Raw genomic sequence first — 18,937 nt, 5'->3', positions numbered from 1 at the left:
TTTAAATCAATTTAATTTTCCAAGTTTTTTGAAATGTGAGCTAAGCGTGTTGCATCTTTCTTTTAAGGAGCTTAAACCTCTTTGCAAATATTTGGTCCCTTATTCTTAAAGCATCCTTAAAGCCTAAAATGACTGGCTTCAGCTTCCAGGTTTCCTAGTTCCCTGTAGTTTTGTAGGTATATCAAAGGCTAGAATCCATTCATTCTGTTTCTATAGACAGATCAGTGACATATTCAGAAAATAACAATAAAGAAAATGATACAAATAAGGTGGATTTCTACAGAGCATGTTTTTGTTATAGAACTGAAAATTATTTCCCATGTATTATATTATCATATTATTTGTTTTGTCAACATGACATAAATGTGGAAATAAAATGGGTGGGGATGCAGAGGCATAAGAAAAAGAATTCCATTTAATCAGATCTCCAGGCTTATCCTCCTGTTGATAATCTCCAAACCATGCTGTTGCCCACCCACATTTACAATGTTGGCTTGTGATCATTTGAATATCACAATGAGTATATTGGCAAGTTTTTCTCTGGTTAGTATGCTTTAGAATAAGAATGACTCCCAGTTGACCAATGCTTTGTTTTGAATACATACTGTAATGAATCAATTTGCACAGGCAAACATTGGCTTCCCTTACTGATTTGATTTTCTGAAACCTACCAAATGAAAGTCAGAATTCATTAGCTTGACTCTAAGTCTTCTGCCCTCAGATCCCCTAAGCATTCCCTCTCTCTGCTCTAACCAAGCACTTTACAATGTATCTTCACTAAGTATTAGTCCTCTAAAATATTCTGGGAAGGAAGTGAATTCCATAGTAAAATAAGTTTATTAATGGCGGTATACTACATTACCCTCTTAAGGATTTAAAATGCAAATTAGCATATCAAAATCTCTGAGAAGTCTTTTAATAAAGAAACTGGTTCCATTTTTTTTAACATCTTCATTGGAGTATAATTGCTTTACAATGGTGTGTTAGTTTCTGCTTTATAGCAAAGTGAATCAGCTATACATACACATATATCCCCATATCTCCTCCCTCTTGCATCTCCCTCCCACCTTCCCTATCCCACCTCTCTTCCATTTTGTTTAACCCAGTGTTTTCACATACCTCTAACTTCCTAAGGAAAGAGTTGCTTTCCATATTCTGGAAAGCCTTTCTTTAGCCGCACTGAATTGCTGCCCAGAAGTTTCCTATGTTCATTCAGTCCTCTCACCCTGGAATATTTCATCCACCATTTTCAAGTATCTTTCAAAGCAAAGTCTATGTTCTATCCATCCTCTTTCCAAATCTTCCCAGGAAGATGTGTCCCTTCCCGCTTCTGCACTCCTATTGCATTTTACCTCTCTCAGATGGTACTGCTTATTCTCTACATTGAACAGTAGGAAAGCTAGTTTAATCCTTTCACTGGACTTTGGGCTCCTTGAGGGCAAGAGCCTAGTTTTAATCATTATTCTATCATCATCTGAAGTATAGATACTGTATCATTCATAGCACTTTTTCTAGGACGCAAATGGTACTGAGGAAACAAATAACAAAGGGGTGAATCAATGAATGACTGCTTAACTTTTTATACATTGTTAATCAAATGTCCTTTTAGTGTTAAGGCTAGGTTCAACTCTGTAGAAATAATTTTGTTGATGATATGCAAAATGACAAAATATATAATTTAATGACATTGATACTTGATTGACAGTTGAATTTACATAGGGATCAGCTGTCAATTAGCAGCCCCTCCACTTCAGGCCTAATATTGTTGCCTATCTCTTACATGAATATAAATCCTCAAGAACCAAACATTTTAGCCTGGTTTTCAGGGATCTCCTGTATTAAGCTCCTCTTATTTCAGTCTTTGTTGTCAGTAGTGAAAGTCTGTTCCGAAAAAATGTCTCCTCATAAAATGAATGCGTTGTCCCTTCTTGCCTTCATGCTGCCTTTCATACTATACATTCTTGCCTTCTATATACTTTTATTTTTAGAAATTCTACAAGAGAAGAATTTTTTTTTCCTTTTTCTTTTTTTTTTTTCTTTGAGGTATGCGGGCCTCTCACTGTTGTGGCCTCTCCCGCTGCGGAGCACAGGCTCTGGACACGCAGGCTCAGCGGCCATGGCCCACGGGCCCAGCCGCTCCGTGACATGTGGGATCTTCCCAGACCGGGGCACGAACCCGTGTCCCCTGCATCGGCAAGCGGACTCCCAACCACTGCGCCACCAGGGAAGCCCAAGAATTTCTTTTTAATTGGAGAGGGTTAAATAAATATGCCCCAAAGAGAATCGGAACTCAAGATAGTTATAATTTATTTTTTTGTCATGTGAAATAAACTCATATTTAAGCCCAGACATACGAAATACACAATACAACGACATAATCACACAAATAAAATAATATTTGAAATAAATAAAACTCTGCATGTATACTTGCAGAAAAAAACTCACTGAATAGCTTATGGAAAATAGCAGGCATTTTAAAATCCCAGGGAAAGTAATGTGTTTTAGATTTTAAAAGAGGAAAATGACAGTTTTCAGACAAACTAGAAATATCAGCTGATATTAATCATTAGCAAATTTTGCCTCAGAGTTTGAAGCAGAAGTTTTGTGTTGTGGAATGAGTGAATAGGTTAATCAAGGATCTGCTGGGGGTTCATTCTTCTCTGCTTGCAGTGATAATTTGACAGGGCTTCTAGGGTTAGTAAGATTGACTTTTGCTGAGCTCTCAGGTGATTTTTTGTAGACACCCGAAAGAAACTTCAGAATTTCAATGTGCAATACTACTCATGGCAAAGTTCGGGAAGTATTAAAAGAATTGTAATGAGTAAAGATAACACTAGGCATTAGACAAATACATACAAAAAGCGTTGATAAATTGTTGATTTGCCTTGTGATGTTATAATTCTAAAGAATCCTTGCCTGTTACTCGGTGACCAGGGGTGTCTCCCATAGCACCTTCCTCCCCAAGAAGCTAAGGATACCCAATATCTTGTAATAACCTGTAATGAAATATAATCTGCAAAAAATCTGAATCACTATGCTATACATGTGAAACTAACATGATATTGTAAATCAACTATACTTCAGTTAAAAAAATAAATATAATAATTAAAAAAGAAGCTAAGGGCTTCCCTGGTGGTGCAGTGGTTGAGAGTCCGCCTACCAATGCAGGGGACACAGGTTCATGCCCCAGTCTGGGAAGATCCCACATGCCGCGGAGTGGCTGGGCCCATGAGCGATGGCCGCTGAGCCTGCGTGTCCGGAGCCTGTGCTCTGCAATGGGAGAGGCCACAGCAGTGAGAGGCCTGCGTACCACAAAAAAAAGAAAGAAACTAAGAAGCTATATCATGAGTTTATGTATTTTTAGGGCCCTCTTCTGACTTTTTACACTGATATTTCTGATAACTGGTTATCTGTTAAAGAATCCTACTAAAGTGTTAATGTATAATAACTTAATGTGTCATCTGTCTCCAAATTAATTACATGTAAAGGCTGGACTACCTAAGGATACATTGCCTTGGTCTCAAATGACCAATATTTTAAGGTAGTAATTCTGCCATCACAGTAGGGCAAAAGAGGATAAAATATTGGTCCTAGAATTAGTATTAATATTTTTGGCCAAATTTGTAAGGCTTCTGTTTTTGTGTGTGTGTGTGTGTGTGTGTGTGTGTGATAGTTCCAGAATTCCCTTGGGCACTCTTTAGCCTCTTGTTCTCTCTGTACCATCCTCCTCTGTAAAACTTGCCTTCTGGAAAGACTCTAATGTCAGTCATTTACAGCTTCATGCAAATTTAAGCACCAGTATTTCTCTCCAGTGGCATCTGAATTTTAAGTCTAATTTAAAAACAAGAGATTCTATCCACAGTAAAAGATGTTTAAGTCATTCTAATATTGAGAAGAGGGAAGTAAAATTCTGGCTTTCCAAAATATCATCTGTACTGGTTGAGTAGTGTTCTCTCCCAAATTCATGTCTACCCAGAACCTGTGAATGTAACCTTATTTATCAATAGAGTCTTTGTACATATGAACAAGTTAAGATGAAGTCATATTGGATTAGGCTGTAATCCAATGACTAGTGTTCTTATAAGAAGAGAGAAATTTGGACAAAGATACATAGGGAAGATGCTATGTGAAGAGAGGAGCAGGGATTGGAGTTGCTGCCACAAGCCAAGGAGTGTGAAGAATTGCTGGCAACTACCAGGAGCTAGTAAGAGTCAAGGAAGGATATTCTTCCAGAGCCTTCAGAAAGAGCATGACCCTGCCAACAACTTGATATGAGACTTCTTGTGCCCAGAGTTGGGAGAGATTACATTTCTGTTCTTTTAAGCTACCCAGTTTGTGGTAATTTGTTACAGAAGCCCTAGGAAACCAATAGATCATCCATACAACCTGTTGATAAGACAAAGTTGAGTTTACTACTTACATAGTAGGGAGGAACTTGTCTACCCTGCTAGAGTTTTAGTAGCTTCTTAGATGGGGAAGGGAAAAGTTGTCAGGACATTTATTGACATTTTTGAAGATGGGTCTCTCAATGAGTAGGCTTGATTAGCAGTGGGTAATGATCATGCTCGGATTGTTTAGTATTGGTAGATAGCAAGGTGAGAAAGTTGAGTTGAGTCCAAATACCTTGGAGTGTGAACTGTCATTTGAGCTTTCTAATAAAGAGTTGAGGTATTGTTCAGGAAGTTCCTAGCATGAACAATAAAGTTCTTTGCAATTATTATCTTCTTGTCAGGAGATCCCTCGAGTAGTTAATTATGCTGATGAAGACCATAGAATAGTTGAGTCATATTAATATGGACAGTAAGTCGTGTGAGTATAAATGGTTTCTCTTCTCAGGTGGCAGAAATCACAAGCTATAGTCAGTGAGCTGCTCTTACCATCTCACATAAGCACTCACTTGCTGGGAGGGGCCCGCCATCCTGAATGCCATGATTTCATCAACTCTCCTCTTAAGGTAAGCAGCTCACTAGATCATGTCTCTGATTGGCCATTTTTTATATGTAAGTACTCGGTTCTGGAGTGTTCGGATCTAGAAAGAGCAAAACAGAACAATGTCTCATTTTTGGTAAGACTCTTAAAGGATGGAGAGGGCTATCTGAGCACTTTTAACTTGTCCATTGTAAAGAGAAAATGGCCCTAAAGATCTGGTTTGAGTTTTACCTCTAGAGTGTAGCTCAGGCAGAAGTACTCCCTCCCTCTTTTGTGTGTCCTTGGCATATGTAAGCATCTTTTCTGTAGAGAGTATGTGTTAGTAAGAGTAGGCTAATTGCTATAACAAACAACCCCCAAATGTCAATGGTTTTAGACAGTAGATATTTATTTCATATTCAGGTAAGCATTCAGTGTGAGTATTTGGCAGACAGCCTGGTGAGCAGAGTTTCTGAGATGCATGTTCCTTCCATCTTGTGGCTCTGCCAGCCTTGAAGTTCTCAGAGTTCTGTTTATCAGCAGGTGAGGAAATGAGAGAAAATAAAACCTGTGGATGGTTTCTATGGGCCAGAAGTGTCAAACATCATTTCTTTCCATATTGCATTGGCAAGAACTCAGTCCCATGACCATACTTATCTGCAAGGGAGTCTGGGAAATGTACTCTAGCAATGTTCCCAGAAGAAAAATGAAGTGGGCTTTTGTGCACATACAGCAGTCGATGTCACATAGAACTTTTTACATCATGTTCTAATTAAAATTATTTATCTACTGATCTCTCCCACTCTTCCATGAGCTCTTTGAGGATAAGAACTACATCAATTTATAAGTTGGTATCCTCAGAACCTAGCAACAAAGTTCCAGGTATGAAATAGTAGATACCTAATAAATATTGATTGAATGATTGATTACAGTAGTATTTAGATTGAAAAACTATTATTTGATAATTTTACGTTATATAGAACTTACCTATTGTATTATATTTTCAAAGTTATTGCTAAATAATAAAATTGGCTAAGAAATAACACACTTTCAGTGTGTGCAATTCACCCACCCAATACATTCTAAAGCACAAATTAAAGCCTCTCTTCTCCATGCTATCACATTGCTATTATTTGAGCCTAACCTGGATGCATGCTGTTATTATGGGATTAATTTCCTCGCCTAAGTTTTACTGGAAACTGTTTTAGTGACTACTGTTAAGAGTAATGTCAAATACTTAGGACTTGCTCCATTAAGCAAAGCAAACATTGCTTTCAGCACTTTCCTTATGGTACTTGATACATTATGTTTTTTTCAAAAGGCTCATTCCAGTAAGACTGAGGTTTGCTCCAATCTTCACTTTAAGTGGTTTTGATCCATGAATACTGTCTAGGAATATTTATGTGGCAAAACATTCCATACTTGAGGAAACCTATATTAAGCTTCTGAGTAGCAATCTTATTTCCAGTAAATTTTCAGATATTAAAAAAAATACCAAAATAGTATATATTTGCTGTGTATTGTTCAATATTATAATAAGGAAACACAGCTTGCATAATAATCATCAATAAACACTTATTCTACACTTGATGTACTCAATGCGGTTATGTAAAGAAGGAAGGGGGATATTATAGAGGAGTTAAGAGAACAAGTCTTTGAAGTTTGACATTAATGGGTTTAACCCTTAGTTTTTCCACCAGAGCTGTGTGATCTTAAATCTAGACATCGCTGGGCCTCAGTTTCCTTCTCTGAAAAATGAGGTGACAAGAATAAAAAGGGAACTGGGGCTCTAGTAAGTGGTGGGTTCAGGTTCTAGGACTTGTCACACTACATCTGCTACTGTTCTTGTCCCCAAAGGGTTTACAACCCAACTGGAGAGAAAAACAAATAAACAAAAACTCAGTGGAATAGTAAACTCAGTGGTGTGGTAGCTAACAATTGAATTCTTTCTGTATGTCAGGCATTTAAAAAATCCTATATACATTATGAGGTAAATGCTACCATTTTCCCTATCTACAGATGAGGAAACCAAGGCAAAGAAAGCTTAAGTAATTTGCCTGAATATATATAAGAAGTGTCCTTCAAAATCCCAAAGCTAAATGGCTTAAGAGACTGTATGCTAACTGTCAGGACACACAACTGCTACAGCACAGATATGTCATTACATATGGTATGTATTATGTGGAACAGAAAAAGGATGTAGCTGTAAGAATGATAATTGTTAAAGTGAGGAAAAGAGACAAGATTGGACTAGATCTTGAAGACAAGAGAAAATTTAGATCAATGGAAAAGAGCAAGATGAGCAGGTCAGGAAGATGGACTAATATGGTCAAATGGTGAAATTTGCAGTATAAATACTTCCAACCTATTACAGTAAAAAGAACTGTACATTTGCTGATGAAAGTATCTGGACACTGTGGCACCAATGTGAAAAGGCAGAACTGTTGAGCAAAGCATCCCAAGAGCCTTTGAATGAGTGGGCAGCTGTTGAAAGAAAACATGGGTGATTGACAGGTAGAGGTGGCTCAATCTATTACTTGCCTTGAAATCCTTCCAAGGGTCATCATTAAGTGACAAGCTCATTGAACTTCACTTGAGAATCACAGGATAAGAAAAATGAACTCATATCAAAAAGTCTATTGGAAATCGCCAAGGGAATCTGATAATGAAAATGGCAGTGCTCTTTAACATACTTAAGGTTTTGAAATGGTTGTTCCAAGTCATGAAACTAGTTTATTAGTCCAGTGATCACCTTATGTCCTGAGCAGCTGAATGAATAGTTGACTTTCATTTTTAATGTTAGCTTATTTGCCTTTAAGACTCAACTGAAGCTCTGTTTTCTATTTCCACTTAATTCCTATGTTAGCAAGAAATTGACTATAGCAGTGAATTTACCTCAGCAGTGTTCTCTGATAGAACCGTCTCCCAATGGAAGTATCAGATGCTGAGTCTTAGGCTGTTTGCATCTACTTTTTGATGTATCCTCACAGCTGTTTTTTCTGTCCACAGAGTTCTTCTTTTTGCTCCTTGGTGATCATTCTCTTGAGTAATGAGTTAATTCTCTTTATATTCCTACATTAACTAATAGAATAAATTCAACTTCTGAGACATTAAAAAGTAGAAGCCTTGTCATCTCTGTTTCTGATGGTCTGCAGTCTATATTGGTGTAGAGATTAGGACGGCATGGTAAGGCATAGTGAAAATCATCAACATGGCCATCATCACCATTATCGTCATGACACCATCAATGGCATCATCACCACCACCATCATCATCATCATCATCATCATCATCATCATCATCATCACTCTTCATGGCAGGCTCACTGGCTGTAGTTGCAACCGTAGTTGCCAGAATTTATACAGCTCCTTATTTTTTTCACGAGACTCATTGTGAGAAAGTTGTAATTATTCTTCCCACTGAACAGGGGTGGAAATGAGGCTCAGGGAACTCATGCAAAGTCACAGTTCTGGTTCGTGGAGGAGAAAAGCTGGGTTTTTACCAAGATTTACCTTTCTGAGTCTTGTTTCCCCTTTCTACGAGTTAACATCTTGGAAAGTATTAGCGTCTCAGGAATAGAAGAGTTATTTTTCCCAGGGGCATTTCCATAGAACTGATTTCAAAATGATGACAGTTTTAGGCATTTCCACAGACAAGCAGAAGCTAATTTTAGGTGTGGGATAGATGCAAGAGGTTCTTCTTGATGCTCTTGAAAGTATTATTTGTTTCATCTAAGCCGTCACAAGGCAAGTGTTGCGGATATTAACATAATGTAAAAAGAGTGGAAAAGCTAACACAATGATCGCCCAAATATCATAACCTTGTTTACTATGGACTTCTCTCACACCACTCAAAATTTTATGGAAATTGTTACATCTCATTTAGCTAATTCAATTCGGAAAAGATGAACTTTTAAAAACTAATTTAAAAAGTGAATGATTGTATTATAGAAAATTTAGAAAATTATATCATACAGTAAAAATAATCACCTATTCTCAAAACGACTATTGTTCACATTTTGGCACATTTCTTTATATGTAGGGTTTTTGTTTGTGTGTGTTTGTGATAATAACAATATCTTTCTCACAGGGCTGTTATAATTCTCATTTACTGTTTAGCATAGTGCCTGGCAAACAGTATGGACTGTATTGTGCTCGCTATTTTTGTTATGGTTATAACTTAATTATAAGATAATATATATTTTATAGTTTAGTTATATATTATATTTTTTAATTATATCATTAAAATTACATTTATTACATTTTAATGATATAATTAGAATTATATTTTAATTATATAATTTAATGAAAACTTTGCATCATGTGAATGTATCATAATTTACTTGATTTTCCCCCTATTTTGCGGCATTTAGATTTGTTCAAAAAATGAGAAATCACTTTTGACATACTATTGAATTAAATTTATAAAGCAATAGCTGCTTTCTGGATACTCCCAGATTACAAGAGGGAACAGCCTTTTTCAAGGCCAGGCAATTAATCAGTGAAACAATATCTTCTTGCATTACCATCTGTCCACTCTCCTCCCACTTTGACCTTATGACAAAGATAAGCATTGAGACAGAGAGGTAATTGTTGATTAAGTTCAGGTAGGATGTGCTGTGCTTTCAAATCTTCCTTTTGGATTGATCAGATCACCTGTAAAGTATGTGGATGTTTTATATGTAATTTTTGATTCAACTGCAGCAATCATAGGGAAACAAATTTAATGGTTGCTGCTGTCGCTAACCCATTTCTACACAATGTACAAAACGAGCATAGCTCCAGGAGGTCATTTGCTTTGGATTCAGTCAGCAGCTTGGACGTTCAGCAAGTGAGATGTGAAATAGCCTCCCCAAACCAGCAGTCTCTCAGCGTCGAGCTTACTAGGCTTTGCTTGCTAATGGCTGTGGTTCTGGAAAGGTGTCTGTTGGCCTAAGTTAATGGCAGATGTTTGCTTTAAATTGTTAATTTTGAGATGGTTTATGAGCAGGCTTTTCAAGAATAAGAAGCAGGTTACTGGGTGGAAGTTGTCCTTCCCGGGGTGTGAGGAAATTAGGGTTTTTGACAGCCCTGCAGCAAAGTTATTCTGGGACTTGGGCTTTGTTTCCTCCTCTTCAATAGTGAGAGTAGAATTAGATCACTTTTAAGTCCTCTTACCACTTTCTCATTTGACATTTCAGTTTTATTTAACAAGTGTATTCAATTCCTTGAATGTAGGTTGATAGAAGTAGGTTATTAGTATGCAGTATATTAAATCTGTCAGAAAAGAGATCAGAGAAAACCCCTGGTAAAGATCACTCAGCTTTTAAAGAAAGATTCAAGTGAGTCAAAGGATTTCAGTCTATGAGACTGAATGAAGGGACTGGATAGCAATGGAGGTCTGCTTTGAGACACAGACACCAAATGCAAACGTTACCTAATACAAAGACTAAAAAGAATTATCTATTGGATAGTTGGTTTGAAGTCTCAGAAGCTTCTTCCCACTTGGATTATATATTCAGTTGGATCAGTTAAAAAAATTGGAAATAGCAGAAACTAATGAGGCCACGTTGTATCTGCTCCTCAGTCTGTGTTCCATAGATTGTCAGGGAGCACACGCTGCTGGTAACTACAGACCTTGTATTTTTAACTGTTGATCAGGATATCACAAACATACACCTCAATTTCTTTAAATTGGGGTGTAATTAACATATAAAATTATATTAGTTTCAGGTGTACAACATAATGATTTGATGTTTGTATATATCTGAAAATGGTCACCACAATAATTCTAGTTAATGTCTGACGGCATACATAGTTACCAAAAGTTTTTTTTCTTGTGCTGAGGACTTTTAGGATACATTCTATAATGTGGATGAACCTTGAAAACATTATGCTGAGTAAAAGCAGCCAAACACAAAAGGACAAGTATTTTATGCTTCCACTTATGTGAAGCATCTAGAACAAACATCATAGAGACAGAACATGAGAGATTAGGGGCTACGGAGAGGAGGGATTCGAGAGTTACTGCTTAATGGTTACAGAATTTCTGTTTGGAGTGAAAAAAAGCTTAGGAAATAGTGGTGATGAATGTATAGTATTGTGAATGCAATTAGCACCAATGAATCGTACATTTAAAATGGCTAAAACGGCAAATTTTGTCTTATATATATATAAATTTGCCATTTTAGCTATATATATTTATATATAAAACCACATTTTAAAAATACCATAACATACCCAAACCCACTGAGTTGAACATTTTAACTGGGAGGTATGTGAACTATATCTGTTGTTTTTTTAAAAAGAATACCATGCAGGTTATGTATGTAATTGTAAAGTTTCTAGTCATATTTTAAGAAGTAAAAAAAAAGGTGAAATTAACCTTAACAGCATATTTTATTAAACCAACATATCCCAAACATTATAATTTCAATATGTAACCAATTCTGCATATGTTCTGTAACTAATTACATTACGTTCTTTTCTTTCTCCTAAGTCTTTGAAATTTAGTGTAGATTTTATACTCAAATCACATCTCAATCTAGACTCACCCCATTTCAAGTGTTCAATAACCGCATGTGGTGAGTGGCTGTTATTGGACAACAAAAGGTGGTTCATGGACCAGCAGTGTGAGCATTACCTTGGAGTTTTTTGGAAATGCAAGATCTCAGGCCCCACTCCAGATGTACAGAAAGAGGATCTGCATTTCTGTACCTGTGTCAGACATGACTAATCTATCACAGCACATTTGCCATCACTCAGTGGTACTCATCAGCAGTAATTTACAATCAGTGCATGGATGCCTTCCGTGACCATTCCAGATTTATCTAACCTCCTTCTTTTACATATGGAGAAACTGTGGCCCAAAGACATTCCGCAACTCACCCACATCTGCATGGCATCTTGGTGACAAAGCTGGGAACACAGGTCAAGCTACAACTCACTTGTCCAGAGTTTGCTACCCCAACAACATCAACCCTTATAGACTGAGTGAGCACACTCATGCTTATCCGGCTTTGAGATGGTCACTCTGCTGGTGTGGTCCTTTCAGAAACTACCTGGGTCAGCAGTGGATTGGGGGAGGGCTTGGCTAAAGTAGGCCCAGGGTCTAGGTTCTGTCTACGGCTTTGTAATCTGCAGAGGGGACCAAGAGGTCTCAGCTGCAACTGGCATGTTCCAAGGAGGTGAGTAGCTAACTCAAAACTCACTTCTGGGGTCTTGAGTTTGCCTCTCCAGTGGCTCATGTCAAAGGAGCTGGCTTTTCTAGAATCCCAGTGTGGCTTAGCACATTGATGAGATGGAGACAAGGCTGGGGCAAGACAGTTCCAGAGCAGTGCATCTCAAAGTGTAATAGGCGTTCATATCACCTAGGGACTTTGTTAAAATGCAGATTCTCATTCCTCCCCCTTCTCTCCACTCAAGTCTCAGAGACTTTTGTGGGATAAGGTGTGCACAGGCATGTATAATTCACTGATGCTTCTGCAGGATTTGATATAGCACTTTACTCTTTGAGATTCCCAACAAGTTGAGTGAATACAAAATGATAAGAGCTGTAATATTGATTCTCATGCCATCATACATTTCATTTTACCACATAGTGGATAGTTTAACATTTGATCATAATTTAAAGACAGAAACATGTATAGCTGAATGAATCTGGGCCGCATCCTGACTGAATCCCATAGTTAGTCTACTTCAGACATACTGATCTGTACCCCCTCCTTCAGAGAAGAGGAGAAAGCACCTCTAGCTTGCCTACCTGTTCATCCATTTATTTGACCACATTTATGAAGTGCTTGCTTTTGCTAGATGTCAAGAGATCTAACATTGTAGAGATTCACACTGTACCCACACTTGAGGGACTTAATGTCAAATGCTGTCAGGGTGTGGTAGCAGATCTCTCCAGTGGTTTATAAACAGATACTTGGCCCACATTATTATTTTTTTCAATATATTATTTTGCCCATAAGATTCTAGCATGATGCAGAATGTTGTTAATCACCAAATTCCCCCAATGCTGAAGGCACTCATAAAACTAGTGGCAACTGAATTTTCCACTTTGATTGGAAATAACGCAAAGACAGGGAAACTAGCCTATTGTTATCAAATGAACTCTCCTGTTCCTCAAGCAGTTTGCAATTTTTTTTTCACCCAACTGCTATTAGTGCATCTCGGCAAGACATTAACTTTTTTACTTCATAGTGTACTCACATATCACTTCATTAAGACTGCCACAAAATGCAGTTAACTTTCAAATTTTGCAGTAAAAGCTGGGTGTTAGACCAGCATTGGTAAGGCAATAACAGGAACAATAATAGCAATAGTAACAATAACAATAAGAGTGACAATAATATTAATAGTAACAATCATAGCAGAGATATCAAGAATAGTAACGATTATGTATTATTAATTGAATATATATGCCTGACGCTACTTTAAATATCTTTTCCACATCTCTGTTAATCTTCACAAGGAGTAACATAGGAAGCCCAACTAATTTATCCAATATAATACAGCTTATAAATTGTGAAGCTGGATTCCAACTGAAGTATGTCAGATTTTGGAATCCATTCTAATTGCATCAGGCATACTATGACCAACAGGTAAGAGTCTTGAGAAGAATTCTGACATTGCCATCAGTCTCTCTCATGAGCGTGACAAAGGTGAGGACTGGCAATACTGCCACCTCTGCTTGTGTTTTGTTGCCTTTCATGAGGGATGAAGAAACATTTCCCAAAACCTTTGGCACTCTTCTAGCTAGCTTTTCAAACCTTTACTATTGTTAGGAAGATATCTGGATGTATAAGCATAAATTTGTCTATTTAAAAATTGATTTTTTTTAACATCTTTATTGGAGTATTATTGCTTTACAATGGTGTGTTAGTTTCTGCTGTATAACAAAGTGAATCAGCCATACATATACATATAGCCCCATATCTCCTCCTTCTTGCGTCTCCCTCCCACCCTCCCTATCCCACCCCTCTAGGTGGTCACAAAACACCGAGCTGATCTCCCTGTGCTATGCGGCTGCTTCCCACTAGCTGTCTATTTTACATTTGGTAGTGTATATATGTCCATGCCACTCTCTCACTTTGTCCCAGCTTACCCTTCCCCCTCCCCGTATCCTCAAGTCCACTCTCTAGTAGGTCTGTGTCTTTATTCCTGTCTTGCCCCCAGATTCTTCATAACCTTTTTTTTTCTTAGATTCTATATATATGTGTTAGCATACAGTATTTGTTTTTCTCTTTCTGACTTACTTCAATCTGTATGACAGACTCTAGGTCCATCCACCTCATTACAGATAACTCAATTTCGTTTCTTTTGATGGCTGAGTAATATTCCATGTATATATCTGCCACATCTTCTTTATCCATTCATCTGTTGATGGACACTTAGGTTGCTTCCATGTCCTGGCTATTGTAAATAGAGCTGCAATGAACATTGTTCATTGTTTGCTATTGTTTCCTTCTTTTCTTTTTCATTTATTTCTGATCTGATATTTATGATTTCTTCTGCTAACTTTGGGGTTTTTTTGTTCTTCTTTCTCTGATTGCTTTAGGTGTAAGGTTAAGTTGTTTATTTGAGATTGTTCTTGTTTTCTGAGGTAGGGTTGTATTGCTTTAAACTTCCCTCTTAGAACTGCTTTTGCTGCATCCCATAGGTTTTGGGTCATCGTGTTTTCATTGTGATTTGTTTCCAGGTATTTTTTGATTTCCTCTTCGATTTCTTCAGTGATCTCTTGGTTATTTATTAGTGCATTGCTTAGCCTCCATGTGTTTGAATTTTTTACAGTTTTTTTTTCCTGTAATTGATTTCTAGTCTCATTGCATTGTGGTCAGAAAAGACACTTGATATGCTTTCAGTTTGCTTAAATTTACCAAGGCTTGATTTGTGACCAAAGATATGATCCATCCTGGAAAATGTTCCATGAGCCCTAGAAGAGAAAGTGTATTCTGTTGTTTTTGGATGGAATGTCCAATAAATATCAAATAACTCCATCTTGTTTAATGTGTTGTTTAAAGCTTGCGTTTCCATTGGTGATAGTGGGGTGTTAAAGTCCCCTACTATTATTGTGTTACTGTTGATTTCCCTTTTTATGGCTGTTAGCATTTGCCTTATGTATTGAGGTGCTCCTATGTTGGGTGCATAAATATTTACAATTGTTATATCTTCTTTTTGGATCGATCCCTTGATCATTATGTAGTGTCCTTCTTTGTCTCTTGTAATAGTCTTTATTTTAAAGTCTATTTTGTCTGATATGAGAATTGCTACTCCAGCTTTCTTTTGATTTCCATTTACATGGAATATCTTTTTCCATCCCCTCACTTTCAGTCTCTACATGTTGCTAGGTCTGAAGTGGGTCTTTTGTCGATGGCATATATATGGGTCTTGTTTTTGTATCCATTCAGCCAGTCTATGTCTTTTGCTTGGAGCATTTAATCCAATTACATTTAAGGTAATTATTGATATGTATGTTCCTTTTACCATTTTCTTAATTGTTTTGGGTTTGTTTTTGTAATTCTATTCCATCTGTTGTGTTTTCTGCCTAGAGAAGTTCCTTTAGCATTTGTTGTAAAGCTGGTTTGGTGGTGCTGAATTCTCTTAGCTTTTGCTTGTCTGTAAAGGTTTTAATTTCTCCATCAAATCTGAATGAGCTCCTTGCTGGGTAGAGTAATCTTGATTGTAGGTTTTTCCCTTTCATCACTTTCAATATATCCTGCCATTCCCTTCTGGCTTGTGAGTTTCTGCTGAAATATCAACTGTTTACCATACAGGGATTCCCTTGTATGTTATTTTTTGCTTTTCCTTTGCTGCTTTTAAGATATTTTCTTTGTATTTAATTTTTGGTAGTTTTATGAATATGTGTCTTGGTGTGTTTCTCCTTGGATTTTTCCTGTATGGGAGTCTCTGCTCTTCCTGGACTTGATTGACTATTTCCTTTCCCATGTTAGGGAAGTTTTCAACTATAATCTCTTCATATATTTTCTCATTCCCTTTCTTTTTCTCTTCTTCTTGGACCCCTATAATTTGAATGTTGGTGGGTTTAACGTTGTCCCAGAGGTCTCTGAGACTGTCCTCAATTGTTTTCATTCTTTTTCTTTTTATTCTGCTCTGCAGTAATTATTTCCACTATTTTATCTTCCAGGTCACTTATCTGTTATTCTGCCTTAGTTATTCCGCTATTGATCCCTTCTAGAGAATTTTTAATTTCATTTATTGTGCTGTTCATCACTGTTTGTTTGCTCTTTAGTTCTTCTAGGTTCTTGTTAAATGTTTCTTGTATTTTCTCCATTCTATTTCAAAGATTTTGGATCATCTTTGCTGTCATTACTCTGAATTCTTTTTCAGGTAGACTGCCTACTTCCTCTTCATTTGTTAGGTCTGGGGTTTTTTACTTTGCTTCTTCATCTGCTGCATATTTCTCTGTCTTCTCATTTTGCTTAACTTACTGTGTTTGTGGTCTCATTTTCGTAGGCTACTGGTTCATAGTCCCTTTTGTTTTTCGTGTCTGCCCCCAGTGGATAAGGTTGGCTCAGTGGGTTGTGTAGGTTTCCTGGTGGAGGGGGCTGGTACATGTGTTCTGGTGCATGAGGCTGTATCTTGTCTTTCTGGTGGGCAGGAATGCGTCCAGTGGTGTGTTTTGGGGTGTCTGTGGAGTTATTATGATTTTAGGCAGCCTCTCTGCTAATGGCTGGGGTTGTGTTCCTGTCTTGCTAAGTGTTTGGCATGGGGTGTCAAGCACTGGAGCTTGCTGATCATTGAGTGGAGCTGGGTCTTACCATTGAGATGAAGATTTCTGGGAGAGCTCTCGCCGATTGATATTATATAGAGCTGGAGGTCTCTGGTCGTCCAATGTCCTGAACTCGGCTCTCCCACCTCAGAGACTCAGGCCTGACACCCAGCCAGAGCACGAAATCCCTGTCAGCCACACGGCTCAGAAGAAAAGGGAGAAAAAAAAGAAAGAAAAAAAATAAAGTTATTAAAATAAAAAAATATTAGTAAAATAAAAAATTTAAGAAGTATTAAAAAAGAAAAGAAGAGAACAACCAAACCAATAAAGAAATCCACCAATGATAACAAGTGCTAAAAACTATACTAAGATAAACATAAAAATCAGAAACTAGTCAGTTGCATACAGCAAACCCCAAGTCTACAGTTGCTCTCAAAGTCCACCACCTCAATTTTGGGATGATTTGTTGTCTATTCAGGTATTCCACAGATGCAGGGTGCATCAAGTTGATTGTGAAGATTTAATCCACTGCCCCTGAGGCTGCTGGGAGAAATTTGCCTCTCTCTTCTTTGTTAGCACAACTCCTGGGGTTCAGCTTTGGATTTGGCCCCACCTCTGAATGTAGGTCGTCCTCTGGTATCTGTTCTTCACCCAGACAGGAGGGTGTTAAAGGAGTGGCTGATTAGTGGGCTCTGGCTCACTCAGGCCGGGTGAAGGAGGTGTACACAATGCAGGGCAAGCCCACAGCGGCAGTGGGCGGCGTGACTTTGCAGCAGCCTTTGTTGTGCCATGTGTTCTCCCGGGGAAGTTGTCCCTGGATCACAGGACCCTGGCAGTGTTGGGATGCACAGGCTCCAGGGAGGGGAGGTGTGGATAGTGACCTGTGCTTGCACACAGGATTCTTGGTGCCTGCAGCAGCAGCCTTAGTGTTTCATGCCTGTCTCCGGAGTCCGCACTGATAGCTGTCGCTTGTGCCCATCTCTGAAGCTCACTTAGGTGGTGCTCTGAGTATCCTCTCTTTGCGCACCCCAAAACAATGGTGTCTTGATTCTTAAGCAGTTCCAGACTTTTTCGCAGACTCCGTCCCGGTTCTCTGTGTTGCACTAGCCCCCATCAGGCTCTGTTCACACAGCCAATCCCATTCCTTTCCCTGGGATCTGATCTCCGAAGCCCAAGCCTCAGCTCTCAGCCCCCACCCGCCCTGATGGGTGAGCAGACAAGCCTCTCAAGCTGGTGAGTGCTTGTTGGCACTGATCTTCTGTGCGGGAATATCTCTGCTTTGCCCTCTGCATCCCTTTTGCTGTGCTCTCCTCTGTGGCTCTGAAGCTTCCCCCCTACCCACCCCCTGTTTCTACCAGTGGAGGGCCTTCCTAGTGTGTGGAAACTTTTCCTCCTTCACAGCTCCCTCCCAGAGGTGCAGGTCCTGTCTCTATTCTTTTGTCTCTGTTTTTTCTTTTGCCCTACCCAGGTACATGGGGAATTTCTTGCCTTTTGGGAAGTCTGAGGTCTTCTGCCAGTGTTCAGTAGGTGTTCTGTAGGAGTTGTTCCACATGTAGATGTATTTCTGATGTATTTGTGGGGAGGAAGGTGATTTCTACATCTTACTCCTCTGCTATCTTGAAGCTCCTCCACTCCTGTAGTTGTATTTTTGATGTGTTCATGGTGGGAGTTGAGCTCAGGGTCTTCCTACTCTGCCATCTTGATCCTGCCTCCCAGTTAGTTTATTTTTATATAATTTTCCACATTGTTTCTTCAAACTTATTTTCTATCCTTTTCACTTTCTCTTATTTCTCTCAGATTAAATATTACAGGTATCTTAGATGCTCTAATATTGTTCTGTGGTTCTTGAGATTTACTTTTTTTCTTCTTTTCTTTTTCTCTTTGTCTTCTATCTGGGTAATTTATATTGACTTAACTTTAAATTCATTGCTTCTTTCCTCTCTTGTTTTGAAGTCTACTAATGGTGTCATTAAAGGAATTCTTCATTCCTAGTATCACATTTCTTATTTCTAATATGTTTATTTAAGTTTTCTTATAGTTGTTATCTCTGTTTTGATGTTCCCCATGTGTTCAGGATTTTGTTAACCTTTTCTGCTATATCCTTTAATATATTAATTATAGCTATTTTAAAGTCTCTGTTTGATAGTTTCAACATCTGGGTCATCTTTTGAGTCTGGTAATATTAATTGCTTTGTCCCTTGCCAGTGGATTTTTTTCCTCTTTCCTTTATGTGTCATGATTTTTTACTGAATGCCTGTGTTCATGTATGGAACAGTAGATAGAACAGTAAGTAACCCTTGAAATTGGCATAACTCTC

The 18,937-nt window shown here is 38.1% G+C and overlaps 1 pseudogene across 1 annotated transcript in view; it reads left to right on the top strand.

Moving 5' to 3' along the window:
- LOC307055545 (hypoxia-inducible factor 1-alpha inhibitor-like) overlaps positions 1-9,843 on the top strand; it is a 161,781-nt pseudogene extending 151,938 nt beyond the window's left edge. The window contains exons 4-6 of the transcript in view: positions 4,837-4,954; positions 7,099-7,214; positions 9,612-9,843. The product of the transcript in view is annotated as a hypoxia-inducible factor 1-alpha inhibitor-like (transcript). The remainder of the gene's footprint in view (positions 1-4,836; positions 4,955-7,098; positions 7,215-9,611) is intronic.
- Positions 9,844-18,937: the final 9,094 nt, after the last annotated feature.

The sequence above is a fragment of the Hyperoodon ampullatus genome, assembly GCF_949752795.1.
Source record: "Hyperoodon ampullatus genome assembly, chromosome: 7".
NCBI classification, from domain to species: Eukaryota; Metazoa; Chordata; class Mammalia; order Artiodactyla; family Ziphiidae; genus Hyperoodon; species Hyperoodon ampullatus.
Note: the sequence above shows the minus strand (reverse complement) of the source record. Positions and strands in the feature narration are given on the sequence as shown.